The sequence below is a fragment of the Strigops habroptila genome, chromosome Z, assembly GCF_004027225.2.
Source record: "Strigops habroptila isolate Jane chromosome Z, bStrHab1.2.pri, whole genome shotgun sequence".
Lineage (NCBI taxonomy): Eukaryota > Metazoa > Chordata > Aves > Psittaciformes > Psittacidae > Strigops > Strigops habroptila.
In genome coordinates, this window is record NC_044302.2 from 44,694,494 (window position 1) to 44,713,780 (window position 19,287).

Sequence of the window (19,287 nt, forward strand, 5' to 3'; positions counted from 1 at the left end):
CCTTAGAGATGTCAGCGTACTTATGTATTTTTTGGAAGTTTTAGGTAATGAGTCCTGATTCACTTGTTGCAAGTCAGAAAGCTGGGAGCTTGCTGTAAGAAATGTGAGATGTCATATATCTCAGCCCACATGAGTAACAAACAAGAAGAATGCTCATATGTTAAAATAGTTCAGGCCAATATTTTGCAGTTTATATGCAAGTGCAGTCTGTGGCTAGTTGGTAGACAACACATCAAGAAACTCTGTCTATCGGTATTTTCTGATCTATGAAATACCTTGTTCTTGGCCTTGACAACTATCTGTGCAGACAGACTTGTGGTTTTTTTGCCAGTTCCTATCACTTTTCTACACTAATAGATAGAAAGGAGGCCTCCTAATATGTAATCTAAATCTACCCTCCATAGGCTTAGTATTAAAGCTTTATTAATATTAATAAATTAACCTTTATTTTCACTCGGAGAAATTAATGACAGTTAAAATGATTATTCATTCTTCAAAGAAGTTGAAATAGATCTTGAAAGATGATATGCTCAGCTGTGAAAAGAAAACAGGCTTAGGTATGTCCTTACTAATAGAACAGCAGTTTTAAAGCATTGAGTGGCTGTAACTTAAAGAGGTTAATTATTGCTTTGGATCTTTGTAGCATATGGTCTTCAGAAGACTGTTCTGGTAAAAGTGTATGTCTAGTGGATGAGGTTTGGGATAACCTTTCCATTAGCAAATGAGTTTGGTGAAGAGATCCAGAGTCGGCTTGATAGGATTTGTCCACAGAAATCTGAACATATTTTTCTCAGTTTAATCCTGTTAAACTTGTCCTCTTTCATTTGATATATCTCATGCATACTGTCAAAAAAGGGATTTCAAGAACTGTGATCAAGTGCAGCTTTCACTGAGGAGCTACTTTCAAGGAAAATCACTCATTTCAGGATAGGCAGGACAGGGATAGCCAGGGTTGGTGTTTTGGTTTTTGTTTGGGTTGTTTTTTTTGTGGTGGTGTTCCTCTGTGGTTTAAAAAAAACCCGAACCCTGGAATGCACTTGAGTTATAAGTTATTATGAATGTTTTATTTAACCCTCTCAGTGTTTACACTGGCATGATGACCTCTGGCCGCTTACTGGTCTCTGGACTTCCTGTGGTCTGATGCTGTTTCCTCTCTGCTTTTCCCAGTCATTCTGGTCTATTCATTTGCTGGTTAAAAAGCCTCTTCTTCCAGACATTCTCCTACTAATACTGAACTGGCTGCCAGGAGAAAGGGGAGCTAGCATGGGAACGCGCAAGTTGTCAAGAATTGTGTGCAGGTGACAAAAGCAGGTCGTGAATATTAGGACCACTTCTTTGTATAGCAGAGCTTTATGGACTGTCTTTGTAAATGGCCTCACAACCTGTAAAGGATTTTTAAACATGCTTATTTCTTGGTTCTTACTTCCATTATTCTCAATTTACTTTATCCATTTTTAAGTGAATTTAATGCATGTAAGAGGCCAACAGCTCTGGAAACAAGTTCTGTATGTAACCACCTGAACTGTCTCAGCCCTCACTGAGTGGGAATGCAGAAACAGAGTGGAGGAGAATTCATGCTGTATCCCTGCTCAGGCCACATCGGTGGAACTATCCATATTAGTCCCCAGCATGAATTTTTGTAGTGTGCTGGAGTTTTATTTAGCTTTAGGGTAAACTCTTTCTTCAGTGGATACTAGTTGCTTTTCCAGGCACCTAGTAGTCTCACCATTTAAACATGTTTCAAGGGATATATTTCCCAGGCTGGTATGGATAACTTAAATACTTCATAGCCTTAAAAGTACCTTTTCTCCTCCCTACCCCACCCCTGTTTTTTTATCTCTGTGTTTTTCAGTAAACAGCCTGAAGAAATACTGTGGGAAGCCATAGATCCTTTGGACAGTTGCAGTTTTTGGTGAACTGCAGTTGTCGGCTTCTACCATATGTGTTTGGGCAGCATCAAAAAAAGAAGCTGCCAAAGCAAGCAATGCTCTACTGCTGTGCTCCCTTCAGGCCCTGATTCCCAAACAAGACAAACTCAGTTGCCTTAGGTTTTCTCTCCTCCTCATTGCAGCCTTAAATTGAGAGTAATTCTGTCTTGTTTGGATTTTCATTGAATGGAATGATTTTTTTCTGTTGTAACAGTCATTGAGAAAGATTCCCAAGTATTTAAGGCCACAGGGAATTATTTCATTTATTCTAGTCTAACCTCCAGCATAACACAGGCGAGAAAACATCACCATGTGGTTTCTTCATCAGGTCCAGAGTTTGAAATGAGAAGACAGTCAGAAGATTGTTTGCTAGTGGAGAAGCTGCTGCCCGAGCACTCACTCATGCACCATTCAAGGAGTCGCGTACACACCACCCGGGACTTTACTGCTGGGACCAGGGTCCCTCTGAGTCATGAGTGCCCCTTCCAATTCCTTGCTCACTGCACCTGAACCCTCCCCATCCTTCAGGCTCACCCTGAGGTTTCTGCAGCAGAGTCTCAGTTTTTCAATTCCAGGAAGAAATAGTTTAATAACTGGGTGGTACAGCCAAAGGGACAGCTCGAGCTGGTGCCTCTGGAGAGGGACCTGAGCAAAGAAATGTCTGGGCAATTAGACCCTTATGATCTGTGCATCCACCCCTCACATGTCTTTGTAGTCCAGTGGTGATTTTTTTTGTCTGGAGTGTTCTAACATCTTACTGGGTTCTGTCTCTGTTTTCATACAGGCAGGCTGTTAACTGTTCTTATCTTGTTGAGTCGCAGTTTCTGATGGTGGCGGCCTCCTTCTGTTCTGGTTTGTGCTTCTTGTGTAGTTTGTTTCTTTCATTTTAAGACAAAGCTTTGCCAGGGGGTGGAGGGAAGAGTGACACTGCTGGCTGTTAACTGATCATTCAGTCACCCAGTGGTGGATGCATATAGCTGTAAGCTACCAGTTGAAGACTGCTGTAAATTCCAAACAATCTTTTTTGCTTGATCTTTACACCTGTCACATCGCTGGATTTGGGCTAAAGAAGAATTTAGCTTTGAAAAGCTTACATTCTTTTCATTGTTGCTGCCCTTCCTTGTTCTCTCCTTGGACATGGGTGTGCTTGCTGAGAACTTTGAGTTAATCTCTTGTGCCAATGAAGTAGAATTCTGCAAGACATAAGACTATTGTATGGCTGTAGCTTTCCTCTAGTCTTTAAACCATGTGAATTCTGTGCAAATTTTGTTCCAAGAAAGTTATAGCAGCAGCACATCTATCCTCTTAGAAGGCTTGGTGTCTTCAAACACATGCACTTGGAAAATACAGGTAGATATTTTACAACTGGATTATATGTCAGAACTTTCTCCTCCTCTCCCCTGTTTCCTGTTCCTGTGATTCAGGATCCAACACATTCTTCTACATAAACTAAGCTGACAGATGAATCAACTCACGAACCTAGCACATTTCGAGAGTACCATCAAAGAAGATGGATAAAAACTGTGTTGGTTCCATCTGTATGGTGAGCGACACAGTTTACTAGGTAGCCATCTGTCTGGCCTTAGCATTGCATTACCTTCTTGCTGACTGACTGTACTTTGGAGCAGCTTAATTCCCTATTTTTGTCTAGTATCTAAAATGCCTTGATTAGGCACTCTGCTTATACAAAAATAGGGACTGAAGCTTAGGAGTAGTTTAGGCAGTCCTCAAGCCCAATCATTGCTGACAGGTGACTGCTCCCAAAGCTATTCTCCCTAGCTGTCTTAGCTAGTGTACCCTCTTGTTCTGATGCAAGATCTGCCATTTGAGGCACATATAGGTTTGCTTCGAGCTCAGACGTATAAATCAACTCATTCTTGAGTCTAGTCCTGATAATAACAGAAAATATGTGCAATGGTAAGTGCAAATTCTTTAGCACATTCTAAGCTTTTCCGTGAGAAGGACTTGGCACTGCTGATATGAAGGAATGCTGCCTCACCTGGAGAATGTATGTTACAAGTCTGATGCCTCAGTTTTCTGTATTATGGTAATTACTGAGGCCTAAAAAGCGCTTTTCCTAACACGTAGAAAAGCAGGTTTCAGCTGCTCCCTTCTTCCATTCTCCATGCTACCAAAAAAAATTTATTTTTTTTTTTTTTTTAAAGGTAATTAAACTTCAGTGGTAGCATGAATGGTGGAGGGAGGCTCGTGAGGAGAGGGATGTGTCAGCTGGCTCTGCAAAGCCTGAAAGATTTCAGGTTCTCTGCTCACTCTGATACAGTTTTGGAAGGAAGGAAGAAGTATGGAACACCTACAAGAAGCGGTGTCCCATGTGGGAACTGGAGTGGTCTGTCCTGTAGCTGCCAGGTCCCTTGTTCTTGAGTAATTTAGCTCGTCAGCACATTGTGATTGTGTACACTGTGGGACGTTAGTTAAATTAGTCTCTCAGAGAATCTGCCACTCCACAACTGCAGCTGCTACCCTACTGGACTTGTGATCTTTAGCTACCTTTACAGCAAGGCTGATGTCTGCAGTGTGTTAAAGTCTGTGGCATACCAGGGTTGAGCTTGTGCCCAGCTCAGAAGTGTGGGAAATTCAGTACTTTGAGTATGGTTTGCCTTGGAGAGCGGGTTTGTGTGGACTGAGTAGTCTGCATTCCACAGTGTTGCATGTATTCCTTTCTCTGATGAACTAGGAGAACAGCTTGTTGTTTGAGCTCCTTACAAACAGATTTTGATATGCTGCAAAGCAGAATATATGTAGGAGTAGTATTTACAGATCATAATGACTTTGCAAGTTCATTTTTTGGAACCAAAATGAAGTAAGATTCGTAAGTATCAGCTTTCTTAGTGGCTACTTTTTGCCTATGTTTATTTTGCCAAATTGAAGTTGTTATTTAGGCTTGTAAATATTGTAGAAAACTCATGGCAGTCTCTGCCTCCCCAGAGTATTTTCACTCTTAAGGTCAATCTTTTGAGAACATTCTGCTGTTGGAACAATGCTGATACTTCTGGGGTGTGTTTTATGCAGAATCTAGCCAAGGGAAGAGACATAGGTTATTGGAGTCTTCAGCTGCCCCAAATGTGTGGTAACAATCATCAGAATAAAGTGTGGTCATAGAAGTATGAAAATAAAATAATTTAGTCCAGTTTAAAGTGCAGTCTCAGTTTCACTTCACTGTGGACCAGCTGGAGTGCTGCAGCAGTGTTCTAAGGGAACTTCTGGAAAGCCTAAAGCAAGGACAAGGTCTTTACTTCAGCCAGAGGTATATGTACCAATACTGACTTTATGTTTGGCCACCTTCTTCCAAATAGAGTTTTGGACTTCTAGATTCACATAGAGTATATAAATAAGTAAAATTAGAAACCTTACAAGGGGAAAACTCATTAGCTGCTTTTAAATGCGGTCCTCATGTCTTTTATAGATATTTTTTGGAGGAAAGTCAAATATGTACTTAAAAAATACATGGTTAAAAACCCCTTACATTGATAAAACGCGTGTGTGAGCCTTTGTAACAAAACACTGTGGCCAGCAGGACTAGCAAAACGACCGTCCGCCTATACTTGGCACTGGTGAGGCTACACCTCGAATCCTGTGTTCAGTTCTGGGCCTCTTGCTACAAGAGAGACATTGAGGTGCTGGAGCAGGTCCAGAGAGGGGCAATGAATCTGGTGAAGGGTCTGGAGCACAAGTCTGATGAGGAACAGCTGAGGGAACTGGAGTGTTGAGTCTGGAGAAAAGGAGGTTCGGGGGGACCTTTTCGCTCTCTACAACTACCTGGAAGGAGGTTGTAGTGACGTGGGGGTTGGTCTCTTTTCCCAAGTACCAAGTGATAGGATGAGAGGAAATGACCTCAAGTTGAGCAAGGAGAGGTTTAAATTGGATATTAGGAAAAAATTATTTACTGAAAGGGTTGTCAAGCATTGGAACAGGCTTCCCAGGAAAGTCATCGAGTCACTATCCCTGGAGGTATGTCAGTGACTTTTAGTTGTGGTGCTTAGAGACATCGTTTAGCGGTGGACTTGGCTAGGTTGACAATTGGATTTGATGATCTTAAGGGTCTTTTCCAACCTAAATTATTCAATGATTCTTTAATTGTTACACACAAAAGCAAGAATGACATATTCAGAAAATCTGAAACATTTGTAAGCATATTGTTAATCCTGGTAATGCTGCAGAGAAAACCATGGCACTTTCTTATCAGTAAGACTTGAAAATGCGATTATGTCACTTGCATGCTTACCATTAAAGACAAATGTAGTAGTACATTTTTGTGCCTTGTTATGCAGAAGTTCCCTGCTTTGAGGAGCTTATGTGCTTGGAGAAACAACAGTCAGCAGGAGATTATGGGAAAAACAATTATTTCCAGAGAAAAGCTGTTTAGCATGGCTTCTGCTAGATTTTATTTTTCTGTAGCAGATTAGTTTAGCCAGTGTCTTCAGCTGAACACTCACTGGTAGTGCTGCACATGACATGATTATCCCTTGTCTACAGGGCTGCATCTAATGGGTTGTCTTTTCTTCATGAGCGTGTTTGCGTTGGAAAAAGCCATACTGAAAAAAGTGAAAGCTGTGGATGATTATGGTGGTTCTGAGGGAGTTTATTTCAGGGTCTCAGAGTAGCTTCCCTTTAACTTCGTGTTCATTAAGTTCACAATTTCTGTGGTATGTGGGCTGCTGTAGTCCTTCACGTCAGTACTTGGTGCCTTAAATATTCAGTACTTGCTAAAGCAAGCCTAGCATTGGCCTAGCAGAAAGAAATGGAGATTAATAAGGTGGAGATTGGGTCTAAAGTTGACTCTTAAATCATATGATCTTAACTTTTTTTTTTTCTTTTAAACACTGAAGAGTACCTGCAAAAACTTTGAGTTTATGTGTAACTCACTAATTATTATTACTCTGTATCAAGAATGGGCCCCATCAGCCCTCAAGGTACCTCTACACAGTGCTGTTACCCCCACAGAAATCTACTTACTATTTGACTCTTAAGAGTTGCACAGATATATGACAAGGTGGAATTTCACTGTTATGCTCTTTCATTCTCCTCTTAATGCAGGTAGCTGCTGGCATAATTGGGTTTTTTTCCCCATAAGTTGTGCAGTTTCGACTGGGAACCTGTCAGCCAACACAATTCAGAAACTGCCTGCAGTGAGAAAGGAAACGTAAAGGAAACATAAACTGGTGATATTTAACATCTTTGTTGGGAACATGGACAGTGTGATTGAGTGCACCCTCAAGCTTGCTGATGACACCAAGCTGTGTGGTGCAGTCGACATGCTGGAGAGAAGGGATGCCATCCAGAGAAATCTTGACAGGCTTGAGAGGTGGCCAACGCCAACCTCATGAAATTCAACAAGGCCAAGTGCAAGGTTCTGCATGTGGGCCAAGACAATCCCAAGCACAAATACAGGCTGGGCAGGGAATGGATTGAGGGCAGCCCTGAGTAGAAGGACTTGGAGGTCTTGGTCAATGAGAAACTGAACATGAGCCAGCTTCAGTGTGCTCTCGCAGCCCAGAAACCAACCATATCCTGGCCTGCATCAAAAGGAGCGTGACCAGCAGGTTGAGGGAGGTGATCCTGCCCCTCTACTCTGCTCTCATGAGAACCCAGCTGCAGCACTGCGTTAAGCTCTGGGGCCTCCAACACAAGAGGGACATGGACCTGCTTGAGTGAGTCCAGAGGAGGCCACAAAAATGATCAGAGATCTGAAGTACTTCTCCCGTGAAGACAGGCTGAGAGAGTTGGGCTTGTTCAGTCTGGAGATGAGAAGGTTCAGGGGAGACCTTAGAGCATCCTTACCTGAAGGGGACCTACAGGAAATCTGGAGAGGGACTCTTTACAAAGGCATGTAGTGACAGGACAAGGGGGAATGGCTTTAAGCTGACAGAGGGGAGATTTAGATTAGATGTTAGGAATGAATTCTTCACTATGAGGGTGGGGAGGCACTGGCACAGGTTGCCCAGGGAGATTGTAGCTGCCCCATCCATGGCAGTGTTCAAGACCAGGTTGGACAGGGCTTGGAGTAACCTGGTCTAGTGGAAGGTGTCCCTGCCTGTGGCAGGGGGTTGTAACTGGATGATCTTTAAGGTCCCTTCCAACCCAAATCATTCTGTTATTCTATGATAATATGCATCCTTCATATGCCTTTTGGTGTTTGAAACCAAAAGATTAAGTCCAGTCTTACCAGTGAAGCTGTGAAAGGACAAGCACTCATTCTGCAAAGAGATCTGATGAGTAGCATCAGTGGAATATTTATCTTTAGTCTTACCTTTTACCAGCCACATGGAGAAAACTGCACCAGTTGTTGTAATTAAAGCAGCAAACTTCCCTTCTCCCCCATTGATGGTTAGTGTAGCTTCTTTATGTCTAAGCAGTGCACTGTGAGATGCCTCGCAGTGGTGGTGGTTCTGTAACTCACATTAATGACAGGGTGCCTAGAGAAAGGCTCCACAGCCTGACAGACATTCACAGTCTCAGCTGTAAGCTCTGTGACACAAGGATAAACAACTCTTGCAGTAAACCATGCGCCACTAAACTTACATGTGCAGCATATGGACTGTGGAAATATCACATCATTTTCAGTGTTTAACACTGTTTGTAAGAGACCCCACCTCCTGTGGTTACACATTTAACCTCAAAAAATTGTTTTCAAGTAGAGAAAACCACAAAGCCAAGGTTTAAATTGTTCCATTTTGCCTGAAAACTGACTCAAGACACTTTCCAACAGATACACACTACGGGGTTATTGCCTCCACATGCAAATGGATAAAGGAATTTCCTTAAACAGATCTCTGCAGTGTTTCATGAGTCTCTCTTGTCAAAAGTTTTGCTTTACTTGGAAAATCCTCTGAGTCATGCTTAGAATCCTTGAACAGGGGTAAGTGCAGGCCGTGGAACCTGGTGCGTGAATGTTTTATATGACTGAGCAGAAAACCCCACTTACAGCAAAGAGAAAGATGAGAAAAGACCTGACAAATGCTCAGTGCATCTCAGCAACACAGTACAGTGAAACAGGCTTTACTGACATTGCTGACACAGAGGATTTCTTTCTCCTTTCCACCTCACAGTGAGTCATGTATCTGAGGAGTGCACTGGGGCTGCACCCTTTCATATGCTTGAAAATATACAGTGGAAACTTGTATTTCTATCTCATAACATGAGACAGTGACACTGACTCCTGAGAAACAAAACAGGTTGCCAAGACATCTGGAATCAGAGATGATCAAGAAGGGAATAATCAAAGCCTGTTAATAGTTGGAAGGGGAAAAGGAGGACAGTGAACAGCTTGTCTTTGAAACTCTGATCTGGATATGGAAAGAAGTACCTTTCCTTTTAAGAAGTGGATGTTCGTCTGAACTGAGAAACAGTATAGATTATCAATAAACGTATACTGTCAATGTTAGCATGGTGAAATAATGGTAATTGTTGTTTGAACAACATCAGATCTAAGCAACCTTAATAGAAAGAACTCAGCCTCTAATGGACAAATCCCTGAAGCTATAGTACTCGGCAACTGAGACATTTCCAAACCACATGCTGGATGACATCAGACCTTTTAGAAAAGTGCCAGTGAATATTTGGGCATTAAAATAATACATCTGTTTAGAATTTGTGTGCCTTAAAATTAGTTGCATGCTATGGCTGCCTTTCTTTTGGAGTTTTAGGGCTTGGTTTTGGGTTTTTTGGTTTTTTTTAAAGATCTAATTATTGAAAAGCCCTGTAAAGCCAGGTAAATGTTTCTATTTCATTTGTCAAAGAAGAGACCAAAGCTGAGGCAATCAAAGTAGTCTGCATAATGTATGAGTATCTATTCAGATACGAAATTCTGAGTAGAAGTGATTTTTCTTGGATTACACAGTGGTTTGTTGGTGGATCCAGAAACGGTAGTATCAGTGGTTCCGAGAATACTCTAGATCTGCTGCTAACCCCCTAGCTTTGTGTATGCATTTGGAGTAAAGGAAATGAAAACTGAAAGACTTTAGAAAGACTCCAGTCCCATGCATTTCTGGCCCTCCAGGGGAATGCTTAACAGATTTTCCGGAGGAACTAAAATTGCACATCAAACAGAAAAAGGTTTTGCCGTGGTGATTATTTAGAAGGACCTACAAGATTCCAGTCTTTCGAATATTTAGTTCCAGATCCATGGCTTCTGAGCACATGATTTGCAGAAGAAAGGCTGTAAAGATCAAAGCAAGAGTCCATCCAGCCTAGTGGAGGATGTCCACAGGAGAAGAGTGTAAGAAAAGGGGAACAGAACATCCTTTGATCCAAGGAATTCTGGCAAGAATGAGGATCTCACAAATGGCAGTCGCACTATTTTATCTTCAGGGTGACACCCTGTTCTGTTTCTTTTGGTTTTCTACTGGTTTGGGCTGCATTGAGAATTCCTGCCTGTAAATTTTTTCCTGGTGAAAAGGGAGCAGTTGGAAGGTTTGGACTTGAAGACGCACTGTTCCGTTCTCCTTTGAAGCGAAAATAAAGGATCTAAAACTTTATGCCCGTTTTGTCTTTCATTTACACTTGCAGTTCTTTTGAATACTTTCTAAGTTTTCTTTAGACAGGCATATTTAAAAACTCTTCATGTCAAAGTAACTGTCATGCCCAGACCAAGATTTTTTCAATAAAAATCAGTGCTTGTTTTAGTATTCAGCTTGTGTTGTAACTTAAACCCACACTGAAGCTTGTTGATGCGAAGAAAGCGGGGCAATTCACTGATGTGGACTTTTGCCACCAGGATTGTGTTAAAGTTTAGTTTTACATAGTCCATGTCTCTTGCAGACAATTGAGTTTGGAGGATACTGAAAACTTCATTTTGAGGCTGCAGCTGCTTGCTTTACTGTACAGCTGAGGTGCTTTACAGTAAAGCAAGCGATGATGTAAATATTCAAGATGAAAAAATTGTCACATGGAATGTAGCCTTCAGCTAAAATGAAGGATTTCCTTATTATCTCGCCTGTCATCTGCCCAAGCTTATCCTAGCATGTCTCCTATTATGAGGGCTCAGCTGTTAACACGAAACTTCTTTTCATTCCATTTAAAATATGTCTTAACAGTTCCTCTTTAAATATTAAAATCTAAAAATCTTTCAATTTTTACAGTAAATGCTGGTGGAAATGAAACGTTCCTTGATTTACTGAGTAGGCTTTTGTCTATATGAGTTTTTATATGGCTCATTTACAAAAGTTAGGTTTGTTGTATCAGGATCTTGTCTTCTTGGTAGTGCAATTTTCGCTGAGTTTTTTATCATCAGGTTGGGCTTCGTAAATATGAGGGAACAGAGATGGGCTCTGACAAATGTCATTGATTTACAGTGAGATTTCTGAATATGAAATGTGAATCTTTCACAAAACCTTCCTAATATAGACTGATTCTGTGTGGCATAACAGAGGGTGTTAAGTTTCTGTCATTGCGAGTAGTTCAGAGTGTGTAGGCCAAAATAGAGAAATAGAGAAAGAAGCTCAGTTCTTTCCACCAGAAAATTGAATATTCGCTAAGTGAATAGCTGCTTAGCTAGAGCTGTCCTAAAGGTCTGGGAAAATTTCTCCCACGGGAGGGATCCTCAGACATACACCAGTAGCAATGTAGTGCACCAAACCCAGTTTAGCAGGGATGTAGCATGGGACAAACCCGCTGGGTTTCTACTTTGGCAGAGTTCTGTGTCAGGTAGTTGCAGAGATCCTGCAAAAAATGAGAGCTGCCTTTGAAAGCTCTTGCTTTATTCTGCAATCAAACCCACAAAAACTCATCTGAAATAGCAACAAATAATGAACAGTACCTGCCTTCCAGCATCGTGGAGATGTGTAGCTATGGAGGCCACACATGGATTTAGACATCTCATTTCAGAGAATTCAGAGTCCTCATTTTTCCAATAGTTTGGCTTTTAGAGTCTTACATTTTCAAATTGAGCAACTTCTTTTCAGTCATATTATATATAAACTGTCACTTGCTAAATTTCTGGCCTCAGACATATAGGCATTTACAAACTTTTCAGTGATAACTTTCACTCTTCCAGTAATGAAAAAAACAAACTGTCCAGTGTCAGAGTCATATTCTGCCCTCACTGAGGTACACAAAAACCTTGCTGGGCATGTACCTAAGTTATCTGAACCCCTGAATCTGTTCCCAGACTCCTGGCTGTGCTGTTGGTCTGTAGTGGAAGTGAATTCTGCTTCTGCTGGGGAAGGAATTGCTCTCTGAACTTGTCAAGTTGCCTATAGTCAGTACAGCTTGGTGTAGGTCTGGTACCACAAGTTACTCTGTCAAAGTACTCCTATGGCTGTTGGAATACAAGTCCAGATGGGAGTTGTACAGTACGACTTCAGTACAGCTCCAGGTTGGAACAGGCCTCTTCACATCCTAATGGGGTCATGTTTAAATAGTTCCCTAGCAGCTGCAGTGTAAAAGTGTTCCTTAAAGGCCATCAGTGCAGCATGGTAAGACATTGAGCACTGTGGCCCTGATCATGGCATTTGGAGCTGTACTGGGCAGAATTACAGAATCACAGAGTAATTTAGGCTTCTGACAGATAGTGTCTTCCCCTGCGGCCTGCTTGTGAACCTGCTTGCTAGTACCCTAACTACTGCACTTCTCAACACATTACAGTAAACTAGCTCTGATTTAACTTTTAGGAGTAGATCAAACGTATGTATCATAGTAATAGCAAAGTATGTGAAGGGAGTAGGGTGACAGGTTGAAACGGTAACAACCAGTTGATTTGCTGTGCCCCATGGTCTGTCTGCCTGAGCTGTAAGTTTCAGAGAAGACAGACAAATTTGTGGATGGCAAGCTGAAAATCTCCGTTATGTTTGGCAGCATAATAGATCTTTTGAGTTATAGTTGTAGTGCTGCATTGAGCATTGAGAACAACAGGCTTTTTTTCCTTCTCTGATTAGCTTTGCTACTAATACTCATCTTAAATTTTGCAGAAGGGGAATAGAAAGGTCAGAAAATTTGTAACACTGCAGTGAGAAATGTATGTTTGTTATACTAGGGCATCCCATATAACTTATACTTGTCACCTTGTGTTGTGTACTGGATTATTTTAAGAAGCTTTGCCACTCGGAATTGCCGAGGTGAGTATCTCCAGAGAGGACGCCTTTAACACCGGAGCGGGGGGAAGCACAGCGTCCAGGAGCCTCAGTTCGGAGCGGCAAGAGCGACCGAGGGAGCCTCAAGTCCTCGACAGGACTTGCCCAGGAGCCGGCAGCTCAGCTGACGCGAGCAGCTGACTCACAGGGGGCGGCGCCAGGAGTGACGGCACCAGCCCTCAGTGGGTAAAACCCATCCCAGGGAGCGCGAGCGACCAGGAGCGCGGCGAACAGGGCGGGCAAACAGGGTGTGGCACGGCAGTTGGCGCAGGCAGGGCGAGCGGGCAGCGAGCGGGATGGTGAGCACTCGCCTCAGGACCAGGGCCCGCTCTGGGAGCTCTGCCCCGGCGGTGGCCAGCGTAGGCACCCAGACAGAGCCGATGAGAGGGGAGGCTGCGGCGCAGACCTCGGAGTGTAGGAAGTGCCTCGACTGGTCTCGTGAGGCGGGGGTGCGCGATGGACAGGGCTGCACTCGGTGCGCTCTGGTGGAGGTCCTCCTGCAGCAGGTGGCTGAGCTGCGGGAGGCTGTTGGAGAGCTAAAAGATGCCAGGGAAGCTGAGAGGAAGCTGGGCTGCTTGCTCCAGGCTCAAACTGCGCAGGGGCTGCAAACGTCCAGCATTGCTCGTACAGGAAAGAAGGAGGGCAGCAACCCAGGAAGCTGGGAATTAGTCACGGGAAAAACGAACAAAAAAAGGAGGAAGAGGACAATTAACGACAAGGAGCTTCCTCCTAAATCTGATGTCCCCACCCAGAACCGCTTCGCGGTTCTTCAGGAGGCTAATGAGAAAGCACCCACCACACCTAATGAGCACCCTGCTGATGCACCAGTAAAGAGGATCACTACTGGTGCCTCCAGGAAAAAGAGGAGGGTCATAGTAGTAGGGGACTCTACTTTGAAAGGCACAGAGGCGCTCATCTGCCGGCCTGATCCAGTCTCGAGGGAGGTGTGTTGCCTGCCGGGGGCTCGGATCAGGGATGTTGCTGAGAGGCTGCCTGCTCTAGTAAGTCCTGCTGACTATTACCCCCTTCTAGTCGTCCATGTGGGTGCTAGAGATATAGACAGCAGTTGCCTGGAGGACATTAAGAAGGACTACAGAGCCCTGGGAGAGGTGGTTAAGGGCTCTGGAGCTCAGATAGTTTTTTCATCGATTCTCCAGGGCAAAGGGGAGGACCTTAAAAAAGCTAGGCGTGTCTGGCAGGTTAATAAATGGTTAGAAAGCTGGTGCCATAGTCAGGGGTTTGGCTATTTAGAACATGGGGCTCCATTTGGGAGGCCAGATCTACTGGAGGCTGGTGGAGCTGGTCTGACAAAGAAGGGGAAGAGCTGTTTTGGTAGGAGGCTTGCCAGGCTGGTCAGGAAAGCTTTAAACTAGATGTGTTGGGGGAGGGGAGCATTGATCCATCCCAACATTCCTGGTCAGTTGCCAGCACCTGTAATAAGTGCTTGGAGAGATGTAGAGATGTTCCAGCTGTCCCAGCCATTGAGTCGGCTTCATTTGGAGCTCGGCTAAGGTGCCTCTATACAAACGCCCGTAGTATGGGGAACAAGCAAGAGGAATTAGAGATGTGTGCAAGGTTACGGGAATATGATGTCATTGGTATCACAGAAACATGGTGGGATGGCTCCTATGACTGGAATGTCGGAATGGAAGGTTACAGGCTGTTTAGAAAAGACAGGCCAGGCAGACGGGGAGGGGGCGTTGCTATCTATGTCAGTGATAGGCTAGAGAGTATGGAACTCTGTCTGGGGATGGGTGATGAGGTAACAGAGTGTTTGTGGGTCAGGATCAAAGGGAAAACAGCAACGGGGGACATTACGGTGGGGATCTGTTACAGGCCGCCTGATCAAGAGGACTCTGTGGATGAAGTGCTCTACAGACAGATAGGAGCAGCCTCACACTCGCACGCCCTGGTCCTCATGGGGGACTTCAACCATCCTGACATCTATTGGAGGGACGGTACGGCCCGGCACAAGCAATCCAGGAGGTTCCTTAATTGTGTGGAAGACAACTTCCTCTTTCAAGCAGTAGAGGAGCCGACGAGGAGAGGTGCCATGCTGGACCTTGTGCTCACCAACAGGGAGGGACTGGTTGGAAATGTAACGCTCCAGGGCAGCCTTGGCTCTAGTGATCACGAGATGGTTGAGTTTGAGATCCTCAGGACGGTGAGAAGAGCATGCAGCAAGCTCACTGCCCTGGACTTCAAGAAAGCAGACTTTGACCTCTTCAGGAACCTCCTTAGTAAGGTTTCATGGGATACAGTCCTAGAGGGCAGGGGGGCCCAAGACTGCTGGCTGATATTCAAGGATCACCTGCTACGTGCTCAAGAGTGTTGCATCCCGACTAGAAGAAAGTGCAGCAGGAGGGCCAGGAGACCTCCATGGATGGACAAGGAGCTGCTGAGGAAACTTAGAGGGAAAAAAGAAGCTTATAGAAGGTGGAAGCAAGGACAGGCGGCCTGGGAAGAATACAGGAGCATTGCCCGAGAAGCTAGGGACCAGGTTAGGAAAGCTAAGGCCCAGCTAGAATTAAGTTTGGCAAGGGATGTAAAAGATAACAGGAAAGGATTCTATAGATACGTAGCAAATAAAAGACAGGCTAGGGACAATGTAGGCCCTCTCCAGAAGCTATCAGGAGAACTGGCTACCATGGATTTGGAGAAGGCTGAGGTTCTTAATGACTTCTTTGCCTCAGTCTTCACCAGCAAATGCTCTGACCACACAACCCAAGTCTTGGAAAGCAAATGCAGGGACTGTGAGAACGAAGACCTTAGGCCCACTGTAGGAGAGGATCAGGTTCGAGACCATCTTAAGAACCTGAACGTGCACAAGTCCATGGGACCTGATGAAATCCATCCACGGGTCCTGAAGGAGCTGGCGAATGAAGTTGCTAAGCCACTGTCCATCATATTCGAAAAATCCTGGCAGTCAGGTGAAGTTCCCAATGACTGGAAGAAGGGTAATATAACCCCCATTTTCAAGAAGGGGAAGGTGGAAGACCCGGGGAACTACAGACCAGTCAGTCTCACCTCTGTGCCTGGCAAAATCTTGGAACAGTTTCTCCTGGAAAACATGCTAAGGCACATGAAAAACAACGAGGTGGTTGGTGACAGCCAACATGGCTTCACTAAGGGGAAATCCTGCCTGACCAATTTGGTGGCCTTCTATGATGGAGCCACGGAACTGATGGACAGCGGCAGAGCAGTCGATGTCATCTACCTGGACTTGTGCAAAGCTTTCGACACTGTCCCACATGACATCCTTGTCTCTAAATTGGAGAGACATCAATTTGATAGATGGACCACTCGGTGGATAAAAAACTGGCTCGATGGCCGCACGCAAAGAGTTGTGGTAAATGGCTCGATGTCCAGTTGGAAACCTGTAACGAGTGGTGTCCCTCAGGGATCGGTGTTGGGACCGGTCCTGTTCAACATCTTTGTCGGTGACATGGACAGTGGGATTGAGTGCGCCCTCAGCAAGTTTGCCGATGACACCAAGCTGTGTGGTTCGGTTGATACGCTGGAGGGAAGGGATGCCATCCAGAGGGACCTTGACACGCTTGTGAGGTGGGCCGATGCCAACCTTATGAAGTTTAACCAAGCCAAGTGCAAGGTCCTACACCTGGGTCGGGGCAACCCCAGGCACTGCTACAGGCTGGGCAGAGAAGAGATTCAGAGCAGCCCTGCAGAAAAGGACTTGGGGGTGTTGGTTGACGAAAAGCTTAACATGAGCCGGCAGTGTGCACTTGCAGCCCAGAAAGCCAACCGTATCCTGGGCTGCATCAAAAGAAGCGTGACCAGCAGGTCGAAGGAGGTGATCCTGCCCCTCTACTCTGCTCTTGTGAGACCCCACTTGGAGTACTGCGTACAGTTCTGGTGTCCTCAACATAAAAAGGACATGAAGCTGTTGGAGCGAGTCCAGAGGAGGGCCACGAGGATGATAAGAGGGCTGGAGCACCTCCCATATGAAGACAGGCTGAGGAAGTTGGGGCTGTTCAGCCTGGAGAAGAGAAGGCTGCGTGGTGACCTCATAGCAGCCTTCCAGTATCTGAAGGGGGTCTACAAGGATGCTGGGGAGGGACTCTCCCTTAGGGACTGTAGTGGTAGGACAAGGGGTAATGGGTTCAAACTTAAACAGAGGAAGTTTAGATTAGATATTAGGAAGAAGTTCTTTACAGTGAGGGTGGTGAAGCACTGGAATGGGTTGCCCAGGGAGGTTGTGGATGCTTCATCCCTGGCAGTGTTCAAGGCCAGGTTGGACAGAGCCTTGAGCCACATGGTTTAGGGCAAGGTGTCCCTGCCCATGGCAGGGGGGTTGGAACTAGATGATCTTAAGGTCCTTTCCAACCCTTACGATTCTATGATTCTATGATTCTTTACAAAGGTAGGTGTTTAGCAGCTGTCAAGTAATACAGCTGCTCCTCTAGTTTTACAGGAACAAAGCAACCAAGTTGTTTAAGAATTTTCTGTGCTTCTTGAAGTACCTCTTCCTCATTTGAAGTAGTCAATCAGGCAGTATATTTTGCCACTATAAAGGGCCAGTGATAATAACCATGGATGTGGTTTTGTTTTTTTTTTTTTAGTGCTTGGACAAGTCCCAGGAGTCATAGGTAGTGCTGGCCATAATTTTCCTGGGCTTCCGTGCATACTAATTTAGTCAACACTGGAGAAAGAACTCTCCTTGGGCATTTTATGCAGCATCCAAAAGGGAGTCTTTGTAAATAGTCTTTGCAAAGCTTTATGCAGAAAGTCTTAAAGCAATATAGTTGTTCCATTTCCTCCTGGGGCTTGTGTTATTGTGGGAAACTACAGTTGTCCTTTTTGCAAATACTGTGATGGAGCAACCTCATTGTTTTCCTTCGTAGTTCTGAGCAGTGTGTGTTTATCTGCACGGATCACCCAGGAATCAGAAACCATTAATTTTCAGTATACTGCAGTAGAAGTTAAACTTCATGGCAATTTCAATAGGTCCTGCTTATTTCTATCTCATTGTGGGGGTTGGAAAGGTAAGGATAACCTCATGAAATCAGTTAGTTTTGCCAGTCTTCACATTCAGACTATGTAAACCAGACCCAAGAGTGCCTAAGGAAAAATACTGTTTGTTATTTTTTCTGCTTTTTGTCAGAATAAGATTTTGAGAGTTTTCTCATCACATAAGAGAATAATATAAATTGTGGGAAAACAAAAAATGCTGAATAAGAAAATTCGCAAAAATAATCAAGCTAAAGGGGAAACTTGATAAGGCATCAAAACTAGATCACACTGTTGGATGAATAATTTGACTCTATAGAGTTTTCTTTTATATAAGACATCAAGAGGAGGAGAAGGGCCAGCCTTAGAGGCTGGCAGAGCTAGATTTGAAATCCACCACTTGTATGGAGCAATATTTTGGTGTTAATATGAGAAAAATACAAAGAAAGTAGAGCAAAAGGTAGAATGAAAAAGGAAAGAAAGCGCAAAGCAGGTGGGATGTAACTTTGTGATTCCACAAAGCCCTGCATTATATATTTAATACTGAGCTTGTGCTTCAACCGCGCTTCCTCAGGTACACACTGATGTCTCTGCAAAGACACAAAATGGGCAATGGTAGTATTAGGGAATCTTCCATCATTACATCCTTACATTGTGTGTGTTTTATTTTTATTGACACCCTCCCCTCCCCCAAGTTTTCTGACAAGAGAAATGTGATGCTTTAACACAATCACGTACTCAAAGAATAGTTTAGGGAAGTTACCTTCGGAGGCCATGTTATCTCCACTTTCCCCCCAAACTGTGGGGTTTCTAAAGTGATTATCAATCAGAATGGCAGAAATTGTCCTCCTTTGTCACATAGAGCTTTTGAGAGAAAAATTGAAGAGTAAGTTTTAATTGTATGTTCTGAGTTGGAACAGTTTAAATTTAACTGAAAACAGTAATTTAAAGATAAGTGGGTCTGGAAGGTTGATCTGTATGCTGGCTAACGAGGCTACATATTTTGCATTTGGCTTTCTCTTTTTGATATTTCAGAACTGCTGCATGTTCTCCTTATTGCACCAGAAAGCTGACTGGAGATACTGCAGCTGTCTTAGTGCTTCGTAGTGCATCCTGAAAACATCTGTGCTGTAAACAGATTTTTTTTATTTGGCAGGGAGCCACAAACATCTCTGATTCAGAGATTGATGCAGCCTTTATTCTAACCCAAAGTTTACTTCTAGGAAGGAAGTGAAAGTATTATGGGCTGTATGTACTGCTTCATGATCTATACCTAGGGAGAGCTTTTCTGTTATATATATAAA

General features: G+C 43.9%; 1 protein-coding gene across 3 annotated transcripts in view; it reads left to right on the forward strand.

The window, feature by feature from the left end:
- Positions 1-19,287, forward strand: part of MOB3B (MOB kinase activator 3B) — a 103,251-nt gene that overhangs the window by 36,169 nt on the left and 47,795 nt on the right. The window lies entirely within an intron of this gene.